This window comes from Myotis myotis, unplaced genomic scaffold, assembly GCF_014108235.1.
Source record: "Myotis myotis isolate mMyoMyo1 unplaced genomic scaffold, mMyoMyo1.p scaffold_m19_p_14, whole genome shotgun sequence".
Lineage (NCBI taxonomy): Eukaryota > Metazoa > Chordata > Mammalia > Chiroptera > Vespertilionidae > Myotis > Myotis myotis.
In genome coordinates this window covers 20854817-20876992 of record NW_023416318.1, presented here as the reverse complement: position 1 = coordinate 20876992, position 22176 = coordinate 20854817, and the positions used below count along the sequence as shown (strand labels likewise).

The window sequence follows — 22176 nt, the reverse complement described above, 5'->3', positions numbered from 1 at the left end:
AAGTGAAGTTGCCTTTCACTCGGGACTGTCAAACCTGGCCTATAAATACAAGCGCTGACCCTTGTGGACACCGGGCTAAGCTCAGCCCAGAGAAGGCAAGTGGTTCCCTACGGTCACACAGCAATTCCCGGTCCCCTAGACCAGTCCCCCTTCACCACATAGATGGTTTTATCTTCTCTTGAAAATATGTATTATTACATCTGATCCCCATATTCAACAGGAGAGCTGAGGAATGAGACTGTACATTTTAATGTTTCTCTCCCCTACTTTCTTTCTCCAACTTCTGTTCTGGTTCTTTCCTCCCCAAACACACACACACTCACACACACACACACAACCTGTTTGGTATATTTAGGGGTCTATTCCAATATTTCTAATACTCTTGTTCTGTCAGCAGGCCAAGAGCAGAGGACAGTGGCAAGCCATTCTCCATTCTGAAATGGACTTCATTGAAAGGCTGCTGAAGGTCAAGACAGCCTGGGGGGTCTGGTACTTACACGGGGGCTTTCAGGGTCATTGCCCTGTGGGTGAACTCATTTCCAGAGCATGGCTTGTGATTTGTTCTCTCCCCACACATCAAATTGAGACACCAATCACATCTCTGCTACCCACCTTGTCCCACCTCAATTTAGCCTTCTTCTCACATAATGAGTGTGGCCAAATGCTGTTGAGTCCACTTTATGCACATACATGTAGTTTAGTACTAAGGCAAGTAAGGAATTCAAGAAACCTATACTTCACACACACACACACACACACACACACACACTTTAAGGGGTAATTTCTAAAGACCTACCAATGTGCAATATTGAAAGAAAATGGCTATATCCGACCTGGAAAAGCCTTGAACTTGTCCCTTTCTACATACCACAAGCCCTGTGGTGGACTTGGGGTCCTCTGGCTTTGAAATAAATAATGCACAGAAATGGGCAGATTGATGGATTAGCTGATAGATTATCAGACAAATGGAAACTCCAGCTCAACATCAGGATTGGGCCTGGAATTTCCTTCACGGAGACCTTATTAGCATTAGACAGCTGACCAAGACATCATGGTGTGACAGAAGAGCAGCCCATAGACTCCGAATGACCACTGCCTCCACGGAATGCTTCCACTCAGTGCCCTGCGAATGGCACTCACCCAGCCTGAGACAGTCATGCCAGGGCTCACGCCTGACCACTGCTCTGCCCGCTGCTCACTCCCCCTTTCATGCATTCACCCGTTTCCCTGCCATCGGAAATGGAATCAGAACAAATTAATATTTAATTTCAAGATTACTATTCTGTCAGAACAAAAAAGACTTGGGTAATTCAAAGCTAAGGCAAACGCCCCTCCCATAAATCTAATTTAGCTATTCCGACGCTAACGGTCCTACGGCCGTCTTCCTGCCTTCTACCCGTTATTTGCCAGGGGCCTCTGCCGCAGGCAGGAGGAGAGAGTCGGCACCACACCTCGAAGTGTGTGAAGTCCTAACCTTTTGCCCATGTAATGATCTGCTTAATATAACAGTTTGTCTTTAATCAGAGAAAGAGTAAGATAATTTGATATCCCATAAAACTCCCTAACCTATATTTTGCAAGTCAATTACCCAGCCTTTTCGCATTCATGTCAGCATATCCCATATGCTGCACCTCCAGCCCAGCTCTTAGGTGTCTGCGACCCACAACGCCACACACCCCAAGTGTAAGAAGAAAACTCAGGGTGGAGCAGGGGGAGTCATGCAGTGGGCAGTGACTTTTTCGTCATCTAAAAGGAAATTGGGAAACTGTCTTCTCAAATAGAGATGATCTTCCTATGGGGTCCTTCTGGTGGGCTATAAATACTAGCACATACTAATCAACATTATATACTTAAAAATGAGTACAGAATCAAATTAAATTATAAAACTACATTATACTGTTATAAAATCCAAAGCAGGGAGAGAGAGAAAGAGAGAGAGAGAGAGAGAGAGAGAGAGAGAGAGAGAGAGAGAGAAACAAGAAAAAGAACTCTTAGCTAGTCCCCTTAAGTTTAGCCCTATTCTCTGGCAGTCAACCCATCCTTAATAAAGGGGTTCAAAGTAACCATTTCTCTCTCCCCTATTTCTGAATAGAATAAAAAAAGCAAAAGGTTCGCTTTTACTGCATTCCCCATCAACCATTCCATCCACAGAAGCTGCAAAAAGGTGAAGACTTAAACCTGCGTAAGAATTTGGTCTAAACGTATTAAGAGGAACACAGACACGTGGAACAAACACAAAATACAAGTGTTCCCAACTCCAGCTGCCCGATAATGTCTGTCTCTGACAGGCTGAGGACTCAGCTTCCCAGCTCTAAGATGGAAGAGCTCGCCAAACCTGGGAAACATCAAAACTATTAAATATTAAACTCTCAGAACCCTCTCTTTGTTGCTACTTTTGCCCCGGTTTCCAAAACACAGTAATAATACTTCTCCCGCATTCTCCTTATGCAGGAACATTAACATTTTCCCAGGTGAGTCTGTCTCATTGGCTGTTGAAAGAGAACGTTTCTTTCTTTCCTTCTAGGAACAGGAGGAGTGAATCTGGCTATATCATCAGCGTCTGTAAAAGAACCTGAGTCATCACTTTAATGGAACAATTTCTCCAAGAATTCCACCTCTGAGAGGGCGAAGACGACTGTTGGGAAGCACCACTGTGTTCCCCCTCATTCCTCTCCTCTGTCCTTGGCAATCCAGTTACGATTTGACAGCATTTAAAGATGACAGTACTGGAGGTAATAGGACAATGCCATAACAGGATTACAGCAAATGTGAGAGAAAGGACACGTGGAGGTACTGTCATTTAGGTAATGTCATCTGTGATCAGTTTTTGTTTCATTTTTTGCTGACACAGAAGTCAGTATCACTTATACAATTCATTGTGAACCCCGGTGTGGTCGTAAATAGTTTGCTTCCCGGATGAAAAGAAACATTTATTATACTGCAGGGGGATTTGAGGAAAGTTTCTAGCTTTGGTTAATGTGAAAACAGTAACAAAAGAATTTTCAGACCAATAACCAAAGATCCAATAATAGTCTGAAGTCACTACTACCCCAAATAAATTTATCTTCAAAAAAAGAAGAGCCCTACCCGGCTTGGCTCAGTGGATAGAGCGTTGGCCTATGGACTGAAGGGTCCTGGGTTTGATTCCGGTCAAGGACACATACCTTGGTTGCAGGCTCCATCCTCAGCCCTGGGTGGGGCCTGCAGAAGGCAACCAATCGATGTGTCTCTCTCACTTCGATGTTTCTCTTTCTCTGTGTGTCTCTCCCCCTCCCTTCCACTCTATCTCAGAATCAATGGGAAAAAAATATCCTCAGGTGAGGATTAATAAAAGAAGAAGGAGAAGGAGAAGGAGGAGGAGGAAGAAGAGGAGGAGGAGGAGAAGGAGGAGGAGGAGGAGGGGGAGGAGGAGGAGGAGAAGGAGGAGGAAGAGGAAGAGAAGAAGAAGAAAAAGAAAAATTTCTGTTGGTCATGGACAGTAGAGGGCTAAGAGGTTTGAGAAGAATGTCTTAGACCCCAATGAAACTGTTGCTTTAGAGATTCTGGGGAAGATAAAGTGGAAACACCCAACTAAATTCCCACTGGGGAACAGTCAGCCCTGGCCTCCCCGACAGCAGGGTCCTTGCCAGTCACTGACACTCTTCCTCTTCCATTTCCTTTATGTTGTTCACCCACAGCACATCCAAGTCCATACCCTACGAGCTCTGGGAAGTCAGTTCTTTCCTACTCTCTGATTAGTTTTGGCCGCTGTTAGTTCTTTCCCGAAGCCACCACCTCTCCGAGAAGCTGCTATTCCTTTGCAGAGAACACAGCTGACCTGCCGTTAAAGCGCCTTCCTTGTTGTCCAGGACGAGGAGCCGTGCTGGCTAGCGGAGGAAGCGTCACGAAGGAGGCTGAAGGCATGTCCCGACCATTTCAATCCTAACAGAGGCTAGTCCTCTAGAACATTCTGGGCTTACTTGGGTTTCTGGTCTCCCTCGGACTTTCTCTGCTTCCCTGGCTAATCTCCTTTCCAAACGCCTATCTACTAGCCCTCTTGTCAATTCTGCTCCTACCCCATCCAGAAAAAAGTTCATTCAAACTCAGGCTAGCTTCAGAGCCTCCAGAGTGGGAAGGCACTATTTAAGAGAGTGCACAAGGACATGAATTTTGGTGCCTGCCTTGTTCCATGGCATGCCACCTGAAGGACAAAGGCCATCGTGAAACACTGTCCACGCCCTGAACAACTCCCCAGCATGGGTCATCTGGAAGGGAGGGGCAGGGAACAATGTGGAACCTGATAGACTCTCACTTCCCAACTTCATTCCTGTCCACTCCCCAGTGAAAATTGCGAGACTTACGATTTCCTCTCCATTAATAACAGACCCATTTGCTAGTCCCCTACAATGGTTGGCTCCATTTTGCTTATGAAAGGAAACCCTACGGTCAATCAACTCCATCCTCTAGAACAGTGGTTCTCAACCTTGGCTGCACATTGGAATCACCTGGGAATCTTTTTAAAATCCTGATTTCTGGGCCTCATCCTCCGGAAATTCTGTTTCTTTGTTATGGGGTGGGGCCACAACATTAGTAACAAAGAAACAGAATTTCCGGAGGATGAGGCCCAGAAATCAGGATTTTAAAAAGATTCCCAGGTGATTCTAATGTGCAGCCAAGATTAAGAACCACTGCTCTAGAACATACATGTCAATGGGAGAGAGAATGTAGCATGAAGGACATTACAGAGAAGACCCAACAAGCCGCCCCCTCCCACCCCTGGACAGAGTCCTTGATTTACATCTCCTAGAATGCTGCCTTTGCCCTGTGTCAGCACAGTTCCCCAGCCTTGATGGCTGACAGGATACAGACCAAATCCTTAACCCATCGTCCCAGAGCTCCATATCTAGTCCCAGATTTCTACCTCAGGCTTAGCTCCAGCTATGCACAAATGAAAGGACTTGGCTCAAGTAAAAATCCCTCCCAGTCTCATATCCATTCTGGCTTCTCTCCTTCTTCTCTGACTTCCTAAGATCTGTTCATACCTGAAGGCCCAGCTAAAGGTCTATGAGCAGCCATAGCAGACTCAATTTCTTCCTTCTCCAGCCTCGTAGAGTACTCATTCCCTGCACTGCTCTGGCCTCATCCCCATCCTTATATCACTGGTTACCTCACTCAGCCTCTATTAATTCCATGACTTCCCAATGTGCTTAAGTGCAGAGACTCCATCTTCTACTTGTCTTTATTTCAAAGTACCCAGCAGAGCATGTGATATGATACACACATATGCTAGGAATTCAACAAATAGTGGTTAGATGGCCGCTTCACCTTCCTAAAAGGGAAGTCCTTTTGCCAAATATCATTTCTGTTCATAATGGTCATTTAAACCATCTCTGTACCCACAAACAGTTCCCTTCTCATATCTGCTTGAACTTCTCCAGATAAAAACAGGCAAGTGGCAGGAACATGTTATGCTCCCCAAAGATTAGCGCTCATATCCACCCTCTTTAAGCAGCCACCCCACACCCTGGAGAAGAACAGCCAGACCATGTGCCACGCCGATCGAGTCTGGGGGTCAGAGTTACCAAAAAATAATAACATCTCTACGGGAAGCCCAACTGGAAGGTTGGGCAGCCCTGTAGCTGTACTTCAGTTGCCTGCAAAGAAGTGAGACTCAGCAGGAGTGTATCCTGGGTGCAAAGGCCAGGTTCTAAAACATCCTCTTCACACTCTTTTCAATCCAGCACCACTGAAAAGGACTTCGTTTAATGCCAGAGAGCAGTGAACATGGACACTGCTGGTTCCCTTTAGCTACTGGGTGTGGTAAAGGGAAGGCCTAGCAGAAATGAAGGCAGCGGTGAATGTAACTACCACTTGAAATGTTGGCCACAGTTCCCCAGGCTGGGCTGACTGCTCCTATCAAAGCGCCCTGGGCACCCTCACTCCACCTTGACAGCCAAGACCTGGAATCAGGCCATGTGGCCAGGCAGGACCTGACACTATGCATGCACGAAGGTTCCCATGGTAAGGACCCAAATCTACACAGCCTTGCCACTAAAACTGGGTCCATTCAGAAAAGGCGCTCCATGCAAGTCTGCCCTAAGACATGAGCCAAGTTCAGATACCGTCTTTATGCTGGCTACCTTGGAAACTCGGCATGAGAGACAACTCGGGGAGGAAGGTGGAGGTTAAAAGCAAACAAAAAAACTCTCACTTTACAGGAATTCACCAGACAGTTACACAGTTGGGATCTTCACGCAGGGAGAAGATACATCAATGAATAAGCCGTGGGCACCCTCTCCCCTTTACATTTTTTAAAGCCCACTGGGTTCTATAACATGAACACCCTCCCTTTACCTTCTCCGTCCCTCCAACACTCCCCGGTGCTCACGTGTTTCTCACCCAAATACACATGCTCTGCCGTGGTGGATAATACCACCTCAGTCTGCTTCTGCCTCTTCTGTGAAGTCATCAACAACTTCTATGAAATCTCCTCAAAATCCAAAGAGCACTCTGCTATTCCTGAAATGGACTGTGGTGCCCCCAACCCACCCCCCAGCACCCTCCAAGACCGCTGGGGTCTTGCAAAGTCGCAAATAGTTAAAGGCTAGAGATAGACAGCCTCCCTTGATGGTCCAACCCAAGGGGCTGGTTTTTTGTGTGTGGTCTCCCCCCTACCCCACCCCCGCTTTATTGAGGCATAATTTACATACAATAAAAATCACTCCTTTTAGGTGTACAGTTGGATGAATTTTGCTAATTCTATACAGTTATATAATCTCCACCAAAATCAAAATATAAACCATTTCCATCGCTCTAAAAAGTTTTCTCACGCCCCTTTGCACCCAATCCCCTCCCCATCCTCTGACCCCTTTCAGTCATTGATCTGCTTCCCATCACTCTAGTTATAATATTTCTAGAATTTCATATGTATGGAATGATAAGGCCTGTCCCCTCTTGTATTCAATTTCTTTCACTAAACAGAATGATTCTGAGATCCACCCGTGTTGTTAAGTGTATTACTAGTTTATTCTTACATTGAGTATTCCATTGTATGGCTATACTACAATTTGTTTAACCATCCACCTATTGATTGACATTGGGGTTGTTACTGCTTTCCGATGATTATGAACAATAATACAATTAATATTTGTCTATGTGAGTTTATATGAATGCATGTCTTCCTTTCTCTTAGTAAATATCTAGGGCAGCAGTTCTCAACCTGTGGGTCGCGACCCCTTTGGGGGTCAAACGACCCTTTCACAGGGGTCGCCTAAGACCATCGGAAAACACATATATAATTACATATTGTTTTTGTGATTAATCACTATGCTTTAATTATGTTCAATTTGTAACAATGAAATTGGGGGTCACCACAACATGAGGAACTGTATTAAAGGGTCACGGCATTAGGAAGGTTGAGAACCACTGATCTAGGGCAACAAGTTTTGAGGACACAGAAAGGGTTTTGAGTTTGAGAGTCCAGGGAGTCCCTATTCTGTCACCCCACTTCTTCCCCATCCCCCGGGCGGTCCAACTCCAAAGCCTGTATACCAGCCATCTGTTTGGCTCAATTACCAAATGTCATCTTATTCCCTAAAAAACTCTCCCCTACCCTGAAGAAGTGATGGGAAGAGACCCCAAACCTTTTTTATAATGGACATTCATTTGGACTGAGGTCCCTTCTGAGTCGGGAAACTATTAAATGCAGTGTTGAGAACCCTAAGAGCTCCCACTGGGTTGGAAAGGGGGGTGGTTGACCTCCCCCATTAGCCATGTAGTTGAACAGCAGCCAAGGGTCCTGGAGATAACTTCTACTTTTCCAAAAGGCCTTGGGAAGGAAGACAACATCAAGGCCTCTCTCAGACAACTTCCCTAGGGGGTGGAGGTGGGGGTGGGGGTGGACAGCTACTGGCCAGTGCTGTGGACAGCAGAGAATCAGGGGTAGAAATGAAGAGTCCCCTTATTCCCCTGTCCCCCAACCTCCGGGAGGAGCCAGAGAGTGGAGGCTACAGCCGCAGTGGTAGAAGGGGATTAAGGGAAGAGACGGGGAGTGGAGGGGACGTGGACAAAAGAGAGGCAGCCACCTTAAATAAAAAGACAGTAACTCTAGGGGAAGAAGCTGAAGAAAACAGAACAGAGACTGCTGCTGGCAATAAACTGAGAAAAAAGAAAGCAAAGCCCATAAGTGAGGCACACCTGCTACTTAAGATACCTGAGCAGATTCTTGTTCCTGGGGCAAGAGATCCTTTGGCTGAACAGACTGGGGAAGCAGGAGGCGGGGGAGAGGACGGTGCTGATGGAGTGGCGTGGAGTGTGGGAGTCAGTCCCAGCTTCTCGTCTGTGTGCCCCGCCACTAACTGGCCGGGTGACTTTGCCAGGTCTTATCACCTCTCTGGACCTCAGTCTCCCCAGTGTAGACAAGCAGGTTGGATAAATGATCTCTAATACCCTAATGTCTTTAAACCTTGTGCCATTCTACAGGGTTGGGAGTGCGGGAGAGGGACGTGGAAGTGGCTCAGAGGTAGCTGACAGGAAATATCGAAGTGCTCATTCCAACTACCTAATCTTCAGTTGGCAAAGGGAGACTTGGGGAGATGCAGACTGGCCCTGTGGTGACAAATAACTGCTGGCTCACCCCTAATGTTTCGCCACCAAACTTTATTTCTTCAGCTGGGATAAAAAAATTGACTCATCTGTAAAATGGGAATAATAATAGTGTCTGCTTCATAGGGTTGTTATGAAAGTAAATTAGTTAATATTCGTAAAGTACTTATAACAGCGTAAGTGCTGTGTTTGTGAAATAAAATGCGTGCCTCCTGGTATTTATTAATTATACCTCAGCAGAAATGAGGTCATCAGCCCCTCTCCCAAGAGCAAGTCCAGATCAACAGAAAGAGGGAGAGAAGCGAGGAAAAGAATATGAGGCTCAGGGAGGAGTCAATTGGGAATACAGATTCCAGCATAACAGCCGGTAGCTGATAGGTGCCTCTCTATGACAGACGGATGGACAGATGGACAGTGGCTAATGGATGAAAAATGGATGGACAGTGATGAGGTGGGAAGAATTATTTCCATTGAGAAAGAAAATCTAATTCTCTGCCTATAAGAGCGCCTTCTGGAAGAGGCCGCCTGAGCAAACAGCCACAGACGGGAGATCTACCACTCCTCTTCCACCCCACCCCAATCGGAGGCCCAGCCCTTCCATGGGGCCTTTGATAAAAGTGACTGTTAGCTTGCACCAGACCAAAGTGTTGACCCTGGGGTGTTAGTCTAAGAGTGAATGTCTTATCTTTATCCGGGCCAATGTTGGGACTCTGCACTGGAATCAGCTACCTACTCTTACCTGTACACACCTGGGGCACGGACCAGCCCCTGGGTCTCTCCTCAGCCGTATCGCTCCCAACCTAGCTTCCTTTCCTCTCACAGGACAATCTACTGGCACCTTGGGGTGGACCCCCCGAGGAATGAATGGGGGCAGTCAGGTTGTTTTCCTGGTTGGGGTGCAGACACTGTGTTGTGATCCCTGTGGTTTGAGAGTTTGGGACTTTCCTGAAAGTCAAAATGTTCCAAAGGGACCCTCAATCTGAACATACACATAAAAGGTGTTTGGCAAACCCCAATTCCCTTCCTGCTGAGATGGGCAATTCAACACTCCTCCCCTAACCCAAACACCCTGCCACCGTGAGGCTGGGCAGAGATGGCACGCTCAGGGCATGCTGGACCTGCAGGCTCTAAATGATGTGCCACTGTTCTGAGAGTCTAAATTACATCCTCCTTAGAGTTTTTGTTAAAAACACCTAAGAAACATAAGACAGACCAGGGAAAGATTGCCCGAAAAGAGGTGGGGACAAACTAAAAAGAAAGAGGCCCGGGTCACCCTCGGATTTGAAAACTCAATGATGATGAAGGCTTTAAGGATAACAAAAGGAGAAATGATTGAACGTTATGTGTACACAGAGGAAACAGATTAGGTGTACATGGGCTTACTTGTGAAATCCCAGAACGCTAGAATTAGGGGGCAATACTGGGAGCAGGAAGAACAAATTCTGGCTTATACAATTAAAGTCCAATAAATGCATTTACGGAATGCCTTTGCCCCTGGAGGTGGTGCAGGCTGCCACAGATAGGGGGAGGGAGCAATATCCCAAACGTGTTAGTAAAGGGACAGTGGCTAACCCTCTGAGGCAGATGTCCAGGCCAGACCAGGAGCTTTTTATAACCATTTCCCAGGCAGAGGCAGGGCTGGGGCTAACTGTATGACGATAGGCCGTTGTTCCCTGGTTAGCTCTGGACACACGGCAAAAGGGAGCTCAGAACAGCAGCAGGAAGGAGAGCAGGAGGACAGAGGATGACAGTCACCTTCTCCTTTGCCGCTGGTCTAAGACACAGACTTGAGCCAGTTTCCCCTGGAAGAGCTCGATGAGTACATCTCTCCCACCTTACACAACCCTCTCTCCTCACTAGCTTGGCTTTCCCAGCAGCCCAGGGACCTGGGGCATTTCTGCAATCCAAATCCCAATAACACAGAATTAAATTCCACCGCAGCCAATCCCCTGCACCCCATGCTCCCAAAAGGAGTCTTAGGCCAACCCTTTCCTCAAATCCCCCTCCATGGATGCAAACAGGATACAGTAAAGCAGAGCCCATTTTCCCATCAACCATCATAAGAGACGAGTGGACACAACTTGGCACGTAATTTCTGTCTTCCCGACACTGACTTCACAATTACTGCACAAGAAATACGGGTTCCAACGGGACTGTAAGTTCTCAGAAGGGTGATTCGCTCCCCATCTCTCTTCCCCCAGCCTTGAGTGCATGGAGGGCTTAGCAGACACCTGTTGCCCAACAGGCTCTAATTCTCTTGAACGTGCACCCTCTAAGCTGGAGCAGGGAAGCTATTATCTTGCAGCCTTCCTTGTCTCTATCAAAGCCTTTCCATGGAGTGGTTAATGGCCTGTAAACACTTAGGGAGACACGGAAACATTCCATCGAAAAGGAACAGCACTGTGGATCCTTTAGTAAAGTGGGGGGGTGGGGGGGGGATCACTTGTAAAATGAAGCATCACTTTTTTACTGCTGTTTGATAAATTCAGGGTTTTTCACAATACGGATAACTAGTATGCAAGGATATATAAGTTGTCTTCAAGTCAAACCCTGGAAATTAGTCCTCAATATATAGCAAGCCAAGGGAATACCAGAGAGCTGTGAAGTCTAGACACACCCCAGCACTTGAATTGAAGTGGAATGTTCCAGGTGGGCAAATTCATGGCCTCTGAAGTCAGGAATCAGCTGGAGACTCGATCAGTGCCCGCCAGTTACCACCTACCTCATTGCCATAACCTATAATGGTGATGATAATGACCATTATGATGATAGTAATAATAGCTTCCACGGAATGGCACTTTGCAGCTCACAGAGCGATTTAACAACTTGGAAGGCCTTCCAGGCCAGTCCTGACACCCTCTGTACCTTATCGTCAGCACTGACCCCAGAGGACTCCATGGCCTCTTCTGTCCCATTTCTCCCCTTGCCAATGACAGGACAGTGATGTAGCAGAGAGATGCTCATGGGGTCCTGTGCATGGCCCTAACTGAAACCTCGCATCACCAAGGGCCACCGTGAGGATCCAGGAAGGTCTGTCTGGGTGTTGCACAAAACCAGCAGCCCAGAGGAGGTGAGGGCCTGGGGTACCCACAGGCAAGGGAGCCCCTAGAGAACAGGGTCTGGTCCTCTGGGGAAAGATGTTGCCCTGAGCAGGGCTGGGCTGATCAAAACTCACTGGGCCAGGTTGCTGGAGGGGCGGGAAGGGGGTGGAGGAGACTGGGTCAGACTCTGAGCAAGAGGGGCCTCTGGATAGATGGGTGTGTGGCTCTTCAAGGGGACACCATAGCCCTGGGCGCAGAGGTGGTGAGTGGAGATAATGCCCACATTGATAACCAGCAGGGCCCTGGCAGGAGAGGCCCTGGACACTGTGGGCTGGGCACAGCCTCGGGGACAGCTCATGGGATGTATGGTAGCTCCAAGGAGAACTCCTCCCCACTGGTGACCCCTATCAGTGCGCACCAAGCACACAAAATGCACACCCAGGCTGGCCTGGACGCAGGGGTCCCTACGAGGTTGCAGGGCGTGCACCGAGGAGGTGGGGAGGTGACGGCCTTCCAGCATTGCATCAGCCCAGGACCAGAAGGCGCCACGAGGCACTGAGCTGGCCCATACTCACGTGGCTTCTTAGAAGTGGCCTGGGGCATTCATCACAGTGCCACCTCTGGAACTGCATTTATTTATCTAATTTTAATAGCAAATACATTTAGTGTACTGAAGGGAAGTGGGCAGGGATGATCTGGTTTACCCAGCTACTCACCAACACGTATGAAAGAGAGGGAAGCGGGCAGACGAGGGAGAAGTAGGCCTGACGCCAGTGGGGCCACTAAGGTCATCTGCACGTCCAAGGTCGTCCCAGCCCCGCCCATTGTTGGCCAGGCTGCTGATTCTCCGAGGCACCTGGAGAGCTGGTTGCTAAGGGAAGCCCCTTGGGTTTATGTACTAATACGTGTGCCTTAAACATACAGTTGAAGAATCCCTACACTTTGATCAGACGGTCCAGCTCATGCAGAAACTGTATTTCTCTAACAGAACAGGAAGCAGGTAGGGGAAGGCGGGGAGGCAGGCACAGCATCTCCCCTCCCCGCACTTTCCCTTCCTCTGGCTCTGCACATGAACAGCAAAAGGGAAGAACACTATGACAAAACACGGATCTTCGCCTTTTCTGAGAGGTGACCCAATGGCATGTCCTCTGGAGCTCAGGCTCCTAGGGTTGCCATCATCTTCTCCCATCTTTGGGCCCAAGCCAAAGGGCTGAAGAACAATGTCTGGCCTCAGAGCCTGGGGAGGCCAAAGGCAGAGGGGGCCACCACACGTGCTGTGCTAGGTCGGCAAACAGTGCTCCTCAGTGGGCTGCCAGGGGCCCCGACACACCCCTTCCCTGCCACACACTTCCAGCCAGCAGTGCCTGAGGCCAAGTCAAAAGACCACCATGCTTTCTGCCTTCCAGAGCAAGGCCCCTGGGAAAAGAAGCGCATTCAGTAGCACCTCTGAGCGAGTGACAGTCAAGCAGAATATTTCTCCCCAGTGGACAGGAAAGGTAATTAGCCCCATTCTACAGATAAGGAAACTGAGGCTAAGTGGGGTAGATCAGCTTGTTTCAGGCCATCCGGCCAGCGGTGAAGGAACTCATGGCTCCTTCAAAGTGCTACCTTTTTAAGACTATGTTTGCCAACCACCCTGCACCTACCCACCAGCCCCAGGTACAGGTGTCAGTGAGCCAGAGGGACCGTGAGACCCCCCCTACAACCAAAGCATGGACTGGAGTGAAGAAACCCCGCTCAGCCCCAAGGGGAGTGGCTGCTTCGAAACAGCTCTAAGGCAACACCTGGGCCACGGGTGTGGTGGCAAGATACATGCCCAAGTTGTTTGCTGCTCTGCTATCGCCCTTCTTTCTTCTCCTCCTCCCTACTCGTAACCTTCAAGACTTTCAGCCCCTGTGTTCCTGGCCCCACACACAGCTCCAGCCGCTGGCCAGCCGCCAGCAGGACTGAGCCCGAGAGAGCAGGCACCGCCTGACTCCTCCAGGGCAGGCCAGCCTGGGCTGGCCCCTGCAGCCGGGGCACCCACCCCACTGCCAGACAGAGTGCTCCTGAGCTGGCTTTTGTCTCTCGTCTGGTCTGCTGCAGCTCTCCTCCTCCTCCTCCTCCTCCTCCTCTCTGTCCCCTGTCCAGGCCTGCCGGAGGCTGCTTGCCAGAGTGATTGCATGTCAGGACGGTGCCCAGGGCACTGAGGGCTGGGACTCCCACAGTCCTGCTGCTCTGCCCAGGATGGAAAACCCAGAGGGCCTGAAAGGTCTGGGGGAGACATGGGGCGGCAGAGGGGCTGTGAGTCGGAGGGGTGGTCCTGAAAGTGAAACTCGCCAAGTCTAGCCTGGCGGGGAGGAGAAAGGGGACAGGTGGGGGTCTCTGGGACCAGTTCCCGCAGGCCAGCCGCCTCTGACTCCTCCACCTCTTGTACCGCACCCCTGCGGGCTGACAGACATGCCTCGTGAGCGGGACAGGGAACGGCCGTGGCCCGGCCTGAGAAATAATCCCCGGTAGGAATGCACGTGGGAGCAGGTGGCCTACCCAGGAGCCAGGCGGACAGTCTCTGCGGTAGGGAAGAAAGGTGAGGCCCTGGGAGAGACGGGAGAAACAGTGGAAAGAACTAGGTGTACTAAGGACACTCCGCCCCTCCCAACCCCTCAGGACCAAGTCCAGAGCCAGCCTGCCGGCTGTTATCTCTAAAACCGGCACCTGCCAGCAGTCAGGGTGGGAGGCTGACAGGCCTGGGACATCAAACCCAGAGCCCGCGGCCTCCAGCTCTGGCGGGTCAGCAAGGCGAGCTCTGAGGCTCCTCAGTTCGATTCTGGAGTCTTCCTCTACCACCTCTTCCTGGCTGTGCAACCCAGAGCAGCTCATTAACCTCTCTGAACCTCCGTTTCTTCATCAGTAAAATGTGCATGACCGTACGATACTGTCAGCCTCCTGGGGTAGCTGTGGAAACTGATTCAAATAGTGTCTGTGAGGCGCTGAGCCCAGAGCAGGAGCTCAGGACCTGCTGGGACTCAGGCACCTTGCGGGGCAGGTTCGCAAGCACATCTGGGCTTCACTTCCTCATCTGCAATGTGGGGGAAACCTTAACTGCTCGGCCCAATCACGGTTCACTAAATCAACAACAGAGGGGCTCCCACTGCCTCATGAGCCCCTCCCAAACGAGACGCTCTTGGCCTGTCTTCCGAAACAAGACTTTGTTTCTGGCACGGTGTCAGTCAAAACCCAGTTCTGCACTTTTTTACAACGTCATTCCAGAAATGCTGCCTTCCCTCCCCTTGATATTCAATGGCAGCCAATTCCTTTCATTTGACCCACACAGGTACGGCTAATGGCCAGGAGGACAAGATGAGATGTGCCTCATTCCTTGCCCGTAAGGAGCTCACAGTCTAGCGGCTCTAATCCTGCATGATCTGTAAATGGACGTGGAGGTGTCCCAGGAAGGCCCGGATCCCTCAGGAAAACGCAGGACACTTTAGTAATATGATTAGTCACTCTCCCATGGTTTATAAATTCTTTCAGGTGCTCACCTGAGTGGCAAGAGATAAAAGCTTTTCACGAGTACTACATTGCTTCCTTAATTACAGCACTGTGCTCATCTCACATGAAAACTTAGGAAGGGGTGCAGGGAGACACGTGCTGAGAAGCCACACCGGCCCCTCTGCATTCCAGAATGGCCTCCTCTCCTGGTTAGTTCACTCGTTAGTGACGGAACGAACCAGGCAATATCCTGTTTCTCTCTGCACAACTTGTGCTGCATTGGGGGAAATCTCAGGCTAACAGGGTTTCGGGGAGGAAAGGCCAGATGGAGCACAAGCCTCCCTCCACTGGGAAGCTTTGCCACCAGAAAGTCCTGGAAACCTGACAGCTTTGCGTGTTGCAACAACGCAACTCAAGACTATCGGAATCATATAAATATTTTTACAGCTACCTAACAGAGCAACAATCAGGTATCAGGTCCCGCGGAGTCGGCCGAGGTGCCTCAGTTTATTGTCCTGATTTGTAAAAGTCGGTGCAACAAAGTGACACGCAGAGGAGTGGCCGAGGTCCGAAGTCAGAGAGCAGGTAAACCAGCAGCCGTGTTGGCTTCCCCCCACCCGCAAGCAAATGGAAAAATAAACCGTCGGAAAACGTCTCGTCCTCGTAAAGTCACACAGACAGAATAACTTGGTGGGATTCGGAAGGATAGCCCAGTGGGTTCGCGCAAGCACGTGTTTTTTTTTCCATTCTGCCTGCGCAGGCTTCGTACATACAACGCCAACCTGGGGTATTGCTCTGGAATTGTCCCCACTCAACTTCCTCCCCTTATCTTCCTCCTACATCAGAAGTATTATTCCTACCCAATCCCCTGCTTTCTTATATGAAAATGTGGGTTTAAAAAATGCCAGTAAGAAAAACATATTTAGCACTGATCATGGTAAATTCAGTAGGACAGAAAAAGCACTCCACTGGCAATCAGACAAACACCAATTCTAGTCCTGTCACTAAGAAGCTGTGGGACCAGGAGGAGACACTTAATCTCTAAGAGTGTCAAGTCTCTCATGGGCAAAATGAGACAGGGGAAGGCGTGAGCTAGACAGAGAGCCAGAACACTCATCCATCAGGGGCTCTCGGAAGAAACAGCATTGCTTGTTGCTTTCTCTCTTCCAAACGCCTACCTGTCTTTAGGACCCAGGGCCCATCTAGGTGTGGATGGCTACTTGCTTGGAGCAAAACCAATGTGTCTGTCATCTTAATACGCATGGAATGTGTTTAAAATAAGGATCAAAGCCAGTCATGAAGGTATCTGTGGGGAGGGGAGTCCCAGACCCACTCACTGCATTTGCCTTGAGGGTAGGAACAGGGGAAAAGGCCACCTCCCCCAAACCCAGTCATCCCAGAGCCAGGAGGGCCACCCCTCCCCACCCCCTACCCCCCCACCCTGAGCATGTCAGCCCCATTCAGAAGCCACAGCCATCTCCAAGCAGGTAGGAAAGATGGAGGCCAACCAGGAGACCCACAACCGAAGAAGAGGGCAGTAGCAAAGGAACCTCACTTCTCCAAGGATCTGGCTTCTTATTCAAACTCTCACCCATATACCACCACCACCACCCCCTTACTCCCCAGAACCCAGACTTCTCCCTGGAGACAGCTGACTCTTCGCTGTCTATGCACCATAACATTTTTTTTCTGTGTCTTCTCATCCATCTATCCCCAGGATGGAGCATAAGGCCCCCGCCTACCAGGCAGACTTGCCGTGCACTGCCCAAGGCCAGGAAACCTGTGGAACTCGGGTCTGAGGGCTGTCCAAGCTCCCACACAGGGTTTACAACTGGTGGTTTCCACACCCAGCAGTTCCCACCCAGGACTGAAAAGCCTTCATCAAATACTCAGATGGCTGGACCAAGAAAGTGTGGCATTTTGTGAGGACTAACTTAACCCAACTACAAGATTTGGGAGAAAAGATGCAAAGCCAATGCCCATTGAGAGGGACAATACTCTGGATCAGCGGTCGCCAAACTTTTGGACTTCACGGACCGTCGACTGGTGACCACGGCTCTGGATCATTTGTCGGAGTTTAATTCCTTTTGTAAAGCTTTTAAAAGTAAACAGTAATTTGCATTCATCTAAACCTCCTGAAACTTTATTATCGACTGTTGATCCAAAAAATGATAAAGGAGGAAAAGAAGGGACGGAGCCCTAACCCATTTGGCTCAGTGGATAGAGCGTCAGCCTGCAGACTGAAGGGTCCCAGGTTCGATTCTGGTCAAAGGCATGTACCTTGGTTGCGGGCACATTCCCAGTAGGGGGTGTGCAGGAGGCAGCTGATCGGTGTTGCTCTCTCATTGATGTTTCTAACTCTCTATCCCTCTCCCTTCCTCTCTGTAAAAAAACAATAAAATATATTTAAAATTAAAAAAAAAAGAAAGAAGGGAAGGAGAGACGGAATGAAAGATACTGATTGTCAAGTCCCAATTAAACCAAAAAAGGAAGCAAATGAAAGACACTGAGTGTTAAGGCCCAACCAGACCCAAACCCTGCATTTCCCACAGCCTGCTGGGAGCACTCATGGCTTTGGGTGGCACATTCTGCAAACTCTGAAAAGGATCATGCTTGGTTCACCTTTGTGCCACCGGGCCCTGGTCTCCTTTCAAGCTCCTGCTCACCTGGCAGGACTCCCCCACACAAAGCAGGGATGCCCACCGAGCTTCCACATGAGAGCACAGGGCCAGGGCTCACCCTACACTGTCGCTTCCCCAGCCATCCACGCACAGCTGCCTGCTGGCGTGCATGCAGGGGTGACAATAAAGACGCAGTCTTCCAGAGGTCCGTCCGACCTACCCTTCCCTTTCAAAGTTGCCTCGGGGCTTCGCCCAACCCAGCCACCCACTGCAAAGGTAGAGGAGGCCACCAGTCTGAATGCCAGAATATTACACACACTTGCACCTTCCGCCCTGTCAGCCCGCCCTCCCCCAGAGGAAGGCATAATAAAACCAACAAGCCAACCTCCGACTACCTGTGGTTTTTATCTGTACACCGATGTTCTCCTGGAAATGGGAGCTCAGCATCCTGGAAGCCAGGAGAAGTCAAGTCTAACGCAGAATGCAAACGGGAGACCGAGGGCGCTGAGAGATCCAACTCTGTGTGTCTTCCTCAAACCCCCTCCTCGGCACCGTCTCCCGGCTTTGCAACAAGTTAGGAATTAACCTTAAGGAACAGGTACTGCTGCTCACAGGGAAACATACCTGCGGAGTTTACTGAGAAAGAGGCTTCTCCACCCTAACATGTCCCCTGGTGCTCAGGGACCATGGCCATACATTCTTGAAATTATACAGAAAGGCTGAATGTCAGCACAGTTCTGTCCCTGCAAACCCTAAAAGGAGAAAACTAAGTCCTGCCACCTGCCTCCCGTAGCAGTGAGCACCCCAGCCACTCCTCTGCTCCAAACTGTTCAAACAGACCTTCCGCCCAGAACCAGCCTCTGCAAGCCCTGCCGGCCAGCCCGTGGGAGGGCTGCGGACAGTGGAGGACAGGAGCCCGGATTCCTGGGTCCTGGGTCCTGGGGCTGTGTGAGGCCAGACGTGCCCTTCACCTCTCTGGGCTTCAGATACCACCTCTCCGACCTCTTCACAAGGTTACGCATGAGGAGAGGCTCACGTCTGACAATGCCCATCAAAGGGCTTATTCGAGCCCATAAAAACACACTGATGTTTATGTCTACCCTCATTATTAATAGCACAATGGATGTCTGAAATGGGATGGGCCTAATTTTTTCATCAACCAAAAAACTAGACGGTTGGCAGGACGGGAAGGCACAGAGTCTCAGAGATTGCTTCAAGGGTGTCCTTCGGAGCCCCATTCTTCCAGATTCTTCCAAATGCCTGCTGCAGCAATAGCCCCAGAAGAACACGCCACCTTGTCAGGACTTGCAGGTGAAACGTGTTGCAGCAGCTGTCAGCTCGGGGAAATCACTCATCGCGTAGTCAACCGAGTGGGGCTGCTTTCAGCTGGACAAACACTGGATCCGCACCCGTGTGCGGGCTTTCCTGTCCTTCCCTTGGGGCCAAGCCAGCCCTCCTTTACATTCCTGTCCCAACCAGTAGCCTCCTTTCCCTCAGAGGCACCCCTCCCTCCCCACCCTTCCTCTCTGCTCCGAGAGACAGGGACCGCCAGGGCACTGAGGAACAATCCCGCAGCCTGCCGCCCCCTCCGGGAGGCAGGGCCACAGCTGCCTGCTCTGCGGGTGAGGATAGGTAACCCTCCACCTGGGTCTTTAATGTTTGCCCACGTCATTCATGGATGAGTCCCGAAGGAAAGGGCCAATTACAGACGTCACCAGGAACAACCCAACCGGAGGGAGGAGGACAGTGTCCCCCAAAGCAATGGTGGGCAGAAAAATTCGCATCCAGCCAACACCTGGGCGCGACAGCGGACCCACCTGATTTACTGGCCAGACACTGCGGGGGAGGCGCGGTGCCATTTGGAAGTAACCCACGCAGGGTGTTGCAGGGTACGGGGCGCCACACTAGGCTTTGCAGCCAGGGTGAAAACCAGATGGTGTCAGGAGACAACGAAGGCTCACGGGCAAAGGATCTGTTGTCAGCACACCTCAAAACCCCTTTTTTCTAGCCATCCTTTGACACCCACCACGCTAAATCACAGAGAAGCGGGAAAGAACACCTGGACCCAAAATAGCTCATCGTATTACCCAAAGGTTGGTGCTCCCGCTCTGTCCGAGGGCATTGAGGAAAGGCAGGTGAGCAGAGCGGGGGCTCTGGCCCTGTCTAACTCCTCTGCATCAGGCCAGAGCTGCGGGCTGACTGGCCTCATCTCATGTCCCAGGTTCTGCCAGTGGCTGCCACCCCGGTCTGCAAACCCCCTGGAACCCTGAGACAGCCCTCCTTCCGATGCCGGACAGAGCTGGCCTGGAGTGGCATGGAGATAAACCCCAGTGTGCCAAGCCTCGACCTTCCACGGTGACAAAGACCTCACTAGACTGTGTCTCGTCAGTTCAAGCTCCGTGAGCCAGCCCCGGGGGCAGGCTGCCTCCCAGGAAAGCCCTGGCTGCACGCAACGCACCCAAGCGCCTTTGTGTGTCTCTGCTCCGAGGACTAACGATACAGGCCACAGCGAAGGCCATGGCCGTGCCCAGCAGCCTGCCAAACTGAAGGCGGCATTCACTCTCGTGTCTCCTTCTAAAAACCTGATATACAGCCATTTTTCTGTCAGCAACCTCAAATAATGTCTGTAATGCTGAGATTTAGACACGTGTGCTTCTAAATGCTATTTCGTTATGGCCTCTGCAAAGCTACCTTTCCGCCTAAACATTCAATTAATGTAATTAAATTGCTACCTGATGGCATTATCTCCTTTAACTTGGGATCCAAACTATTGAAAAGCATGTGCCTTTATCCCCCGACTGGTAAGGCATGTGATGAACAGAGCTATAAACATGTTGGCATAACTGAGCTGTTTAAAAATAAATTAGCAAACTATAAAAATAAACAGTTACATACATATGTACTCAATTATGAACTGACTCTAATTTTTGTTCTGAATACTGTCTTTGACCTTAGTCATAAACAAGCACTATTAAAAAAACATAATATCTCAACAGACAGGAGGCTAAGGATTAAATGCTCTCCAGTGCCTCAGAATGCAAAACAAGAGAGAGAGAGAGAGAGAGAGAGGAGAGAGAGGAGAGAGAGAGAGAGAGGAGAGAGAGAGGAAGGAGAAGGAGGAAGGAAAGGAAGGAGGAAGGGAAGGAGGAAGGGAAGGGAAGGGAAGGGGAGGAAGGGAAGGGAAGGGAAGGAAGGAAGGGAAGGGAAGGGAGGAAGGGAAGGGAAGGGAAGGGAAGGGAAGGGAAGGGAAGGGAAGGGAAGGGAAGGGAAGGGAAGGGAAGGGAGGGAAAGGGAAGGGAAGGGAAGGGAAGGGAAGGGAAGGGAAGGAAGGGAAGGGAAGGAAGGGAAGGAGGAAGGGAAGGGAAGGGAAGGGAAGGGAAGGGAAGGAAGGGAAGGGAAGGGAAGGGAAGGGAAGGGAAGGGAAGGGAAGGGAAGGGAAGGGAGGGAAGGGAAGGGAAGGGAAGGGAAGGGAAGGGAAGGAAGGGAAGGGAAGGGAAGGGAAGGGAAGGGAAGGGAAGGGAAGGGACGGGAAGGGAAGGGAAGGGAAGGGAAGGGAAGGAGGAAGGGAAGGAAGGAAGGGAAGGGAAGGGAAGGGAAGGGAAGGGAAGGGAAGGGAGGGAAGGAAGGAAGGGAAGGGAAGGGAAGGGAAGGGAGGAAGGGAAGGAGGGAAGGGAAGGGAAGGGAAGGGAGGGAAGGGAAGGGAAGGGAAGGAAGGGAGGGAAGGAGGGAAGGGAAGGGAAGGGAAGGGAAGGAAGGGAAATAAAGGGACTGCCTTTCTTTCAAAGCTGGGGAAATGTGTACAAACATACAAAGGCTGCTGTGCTCTGACTGATTTGAAGCTGCTCCTGTCTGAGCCGGGAAAGTTAAAACCCGGTGAGGTGCTCTGCATTTTCAGATGTGTTGGAGCCTCTCAGGAGAAGAGGGCAGCACGGAGAAGCACTGTGTCCAAGTGCAGCTGTCGCAACAGCTCGCTGTCTGAGTAAGTCCCTGTCACAGGGCGGCCTCCCCACCTGAACTGAGCTCACTGTCCCAAGTCTGCTGCCGTTAAGTCGCGAGCTCTTCTGAGACATATGGCAGAAATGTGGAAATTGCCCTCCAAACAGCCCAAGACAGAACGGGGGAGGGGGCACAATCAAGCTGTTGAAACCAGAGACAGGACACGTTTTCACACGAATCCAGCGCCCCTGTAACAAAGGACAGCCTACTATGGGATAATTACTGCGGATTATTATTACAGTTTCTAAAGCAAAAGAACAAAAAAAATTTCACAAAAGACATATTACACACGCAGATTTCCAAAGCTTTCAAATCATATGGTCTTCGGTGCTGGCTCCTATGGGGTTACGGGTAAGGCCCTGTAAGGCCCGAAGTGAGCAGGACAGATGCAAACACAAAAAAGAAGTCACAATAAACCTGAAATTCTCTCATGTCATGGTGCTTACTGCCCTTTCTGTCACAAA

General features: G+C 50.2%; 1 protein-coding gene across 7 annotated transcripts in view; it reads right to left on the bottom strand.

Moving 5' to 3' along the window:
* Window positions 1-22176, bottom strand: part of BCL11A (BAF chromatin remodeling complex subunit BCL11A) — a 100611-nt gene that overhangs the window by 33802 nt on the left and 44633 nt on the right. The window lies entirely within an intron of this gene.